Source organism: Colossoma macropomum, unplaced genomic scaffold, assembly GCF_904425465.1.
Source record: "Colossoma macropomum unplaced genomic scaffold, Colossoma_macropomum, whole genome shotgun sequence".
Lineage (NCBI taxonomy): Eukaryota > Metazoa > Chordata > Actinopteri > Characiformes > Serrasalmidae > Colossoma > Colossoma macropomum.
This window is the reverse complement of record NW_023494792.1, coordinates 9893927-9897420: the sequence shown is the minus strand read 5'-3', so window position 1 is coordinate 9897420 and position 3494 is coordinate 9893927.

Genomic DNA, 3494 nt, shown 5'->3' with positions numbered 1-3494 from the left:
TGTGTCTCTCCATAGGAGGGAGAGACTCCTATTTATACCCTGCTGAGGAGTCCGTAACTGACACCCCATGCCACCTGAAGGATATGGAGTAGATGGGGAGGAGTGATAGTGCCAACCACAACCACACACACTTGCACTTGTTGTTACACATATTCAAAGTGTGGAGTCATATGTTTATCATCACTGTGAACAAAGCTTGTATTGCCAGATTGGTAAGAAAAAACTGTCTTAACTTGTAATGGACATTAATGGAAGGATCTTAACTTGGAATGGACATTTATTACTGTTCCAAAATTTGTCATCACTTGCCATATTAACAATTTTTGAAGGGTTTCATTCCCAAATGCTTTATATCCATTTGGAACTGTAAATATAATGAGTTTCTGAACAAAATAACAGTTATTGAGTAACAGATTTTTTTTTTTATTTCTCTAATAAAGGTGGTATTAATCATAACCTAGAACTGGTATTTTTGGTATGTGTAAAATTTAATATGAAAAAAGGTAAATTCTTCAAAGCAGTTTATAATGGGATGAAATCTCTCTTTTGTTATTAAATGTACAATAATAATGTATACAGTGTGTATTTAAATCATATTGGCTAAACACAAAAATGTTTCTTTTCCATGTTTAATTAAATTTTTCTAGAATTCTAAGAAGATGAAGTGAATAAAATGATCATTAATACTGTGACATTGGCAAGGAAGGAGCTGCAGCAGGATGCATCTAGGAATAATCCTTAATGAAGATGGCACACACTTACAGCCTAGAACCCTGCGACTACATCAGCAGCAGGGCTTAACTTAAAAGTCCACCAACTCCAAGTACATGATAACATAAACAATACTGGCCAAACTTACTGACTGGACACATTAACACACATACAACGTGGTAGTGCACCAACTGCTAGGTGGATAAATAAACACCATAACTGGGGCGACTACGTGGACATGTAAATTGTTTTTTTCTGAGATTTGATCTCTACTTTTGAAAAAGGAGGAATCTTATTTTATTTTCATAAATCATAAATTTTCTTTCATTTTAAAACCACAGCTCCATTCATTATCTTGTACACATCTAAAATGTATATATTTTTATTAGCAGCTTCATGGTGTCTTACTATATTCATTGCTGTTAATATATATGAATAACTTTGCTTTTATATTGTTGAAAATGGTAATTCCAAATTTTTGAATGGTAGTGTACAGGATATTGTCACTGTCACATAACAAAACCTTTTAACTCTGAGAAGGTAACTTTGTAGAAGAAAAAAGCATTCTTAACTCTATTGTACATCATACATGGAGCATTTCTACTGGGCTATTCATCACAATGTTCAGACATGGGGCAAAAAAACATGGCACACAAGATTTTGATATGAGGACCATTCTACCAAATTAGCTCAAACAGCAGTCCCACAGAAAAAAAAAATAATAAAGGTATTCAAACATATTTACACAGATTATGTTATGATACTTGAACCCAAGGCATGAATTAAGATAGTAATAAGCTAAACATATATAAAATCATCATTTATAGGGTACTTTCTATTAGGAAGTGTCTGTCCCAAAGTGAAAATAATACCTACATTTTTTGTTTTCTTTTTTTTCAATGTTGTTTTTAAAAGATTATTCTGATGTGTTTTAAAGTGAAGTTGAAAGATTTAGATTTATTTATAAGTTACATTTTTAAATAAAAAGAATTTTAGTACATAGGCAGAGACTTATTTTAGCCACACCCCTGCATTTTAGAGCAGGAAGTGAGACTGCATCCTTGTCCCTTATGGTCACATGCAGAGCAGTTAGATCTCATTGTTTTAAAGTAAATGTGTCCCAAAATCTGAAAATCAGTATGAAACATTAACAACTGTCACTACCAAAACATACTTTTTCTGCAATTCAGTAAACTGTTCAAAGCTGTGTTTGCTAGTCATGTACTGGTTAGTGTTTTTGAGTCCTGCTCAAAATATGCTGAAATTGTCATCAGTGAGACAGTCGCTACTGAAATATTTGGTAAAGTTTCAATAGTGTTATGGTTGTTCGATTAGTGACAAAATGGAATGTTTAACCATTTATTTTAATAAAATAAACATAATTAAGGTATAGGGTCATGCAAAGCAAAAGGATTTTAGACTTTCAACCAGTTCGATAGAATGAAAGTATCTCTATGTGCTAATTTAATGTACTAATTTTCTAATTTAACCTTTACCCTTTGAGCCCTTTGTAACTTTTAAAGCCTTTGTAATTGTTCGTATTTAAAAAATTAAAATTTTAATTACAGTACTGAAATTAGCATAATTATTTACAAGTATTTACATGAGACAGTCACACATGCCAAACGCTGTTATTTTCAATACATATTAGTCTACACACATATGTCATATGTAAATGCTAAGAGAATTCTGATATCTTTTTGAGTTTGTCCATTTTTAAAGCTGCTATATTTATTTATTTATTTATTTTTGCATGTACAGACAATCAAAAACGATATCAATTCAGACATCTTTTAAGAAGTTAGACTAGAGTGTCATGCTGAAAATAAAATAATTTTGATAGCGTGGCATTCTATGGCTTATTAATGTGAAAAAAATACATGAGTAGCATAAGGCGGAGATATTTTTATTGCTTTTCCCTCCTCTGGGAGTCTGTTTAGTTTGTGCTAAGATGAAGATGTTGAATTGGAACAGACCCAGTCTTGCACTGTTACATAACCGCAGTAGTCAAAAAGAATGGTTTTACTCTTACAACAAATCTTAAAACAAATGCAACACACCATTTTTGCCAGAACCATTTGGCTGGTACTGACCTTGTAGGTTACTCCTGCTTACCTGAAGCACATTTTGTCCTGAAAATGTATGAAAACAAACTCAAGCACACACACAACCTGCACCCTGAAAACAGATGCCTCTTGCCCTCGTTAAACATGTTCACTCACACACACACACTTACATCTGTACACTCAGACGTACTGTAAGTAGGCCTATGTGCACATGAATGGAAATGCACAAATTTGGCAGCTGGACACTCCGGCCTGCACCAGCCTCCTGCAGCGGGTCCAGACGCAGCCAGTTCCAATCCATCAGCTGTGGGCCACTAACAGAGCATCAGATCCTGCTCTTCAGATGAGACGAGCATTAGAAAGAGCTGACAGGCACTGCTCAAACGCTTTGCCCTACATACAGCAGTCTGGTTTCTAGGCCTGCTCACAAAAGGGTTATATCCCAAAAGACCGTCACCACTCTAATGACCTGTTCAGACTGTTTTTTCTTCTTGTCTGACAGATTATTTGAATGTCACCCAGCGCTCACAGAATCTCTGACGACTTTCTTGCTTTTGTTTCAGGCCCCTTGAACGAGTGTTACGTTTTACGAGATGCTCTGCTTCCACTCCTAACAGAATTGTCTTTTTTCTATTTGTTGCGAGGATGAGTGTTAATGAGAGCGAATGATTTGACAGTCTGTCTCTGCAGATCGGTGGCGTATTTGCGTAAGAATCA